Below are 983 nucleotides of genomic sequence, written 5' to 3'. Positions count from 1 at the left end.
GTGCATTAAAGGAGTGTGTTGCTTCACAGCAGAGCAGACTTCCCTTCCAATCAATGAGGCTCCCAGAGAGCAAAGTGCTGAAATAAACTCAAAATATTTTAATTGGCAACTTCCTTTGTTTAAACAATAAAGAAGTCATGTGGGTCACTTCTGTTGCGGAGCAGCACAGACTGTCTGTCAGGCACAGGCTAAACTTGTATAACAACAAGATGGAAAATGCTGGATTTGTGTTCTCTGCTATTATACTTGCGACCTGGACTTCTCCCTGTTCTTCCCTTTTTTTTTTCTCTCTCTCACTTGTTTTTTCCTCCTAATGCCAAGCCCTGAAAACATCCCAACCTGCCAAGTTCTCTTCCTACAGACAGCTGAAGCTGCTAATTGCAATCCCATCAGTAAAATGCAGACCTGCCCCTCATCTCCCCTGTACCATTCCTGTCTTTCCCTTGTGTTAATGAAGTGTCTCACGCTGCGGAGGGAGTACTTTGTAGACCCAGCTTTCACCAAGAGAGTTACAATGCTATGCTCACAGCAAGGAATTAGAGCCAAAGCTCTCTAAAAATCAAAGGAAGAAAGATCTCCCCACTGTTTTATAACCTGGGCAGGCAGTGGGCTGCAAGTACAAAGTGTCTGGGGATGGCTCTGTTGCATGGAGTGCTCTGGACGTCGCTGTCTCCCCTGAGACTGTTTGTTTGCTTAGCCCCTGATGCAGCACAGCCAGTCCACGCTCCGAGATTCATCTCTTTGCTTTTTGTCAAAAGGTCAAGAACACTCTGTGGATACAGCACGGCTTTTTCTTGAGAGGCAGAATAAATGTGCTTCCTGGGAAGGGCAAAATCCCTTGGCATGGGAGTGTTGCTGTACAGGGAGCTGACCTGCCTTTCAGCTCTGTTGCTGGAAGCTGGAGAAGCTACACTTGTGATACCCAGCAAACTGAGTGAGCTCCCTGACATGGCACAACACCCTGATGACACTCTTTGCTTCAA

Source organism: Zonotrichia albicollis, chromosome 10, assembly GCF_047830755.1.
Source record: "Zonotrichia albicollis isolate bZonAlb1 chromosome 10, bZonAlb1.hap1, whole genome shotgun sequence".
NCBI lineage: Eukaryota > Metazoa > Chordata > Aves > Passeriformes > Passerellidae > Zonotrichia > Zonotrichia albicollis.
This window is presented reverse-complemented; position numbering follows the sequence as displayed.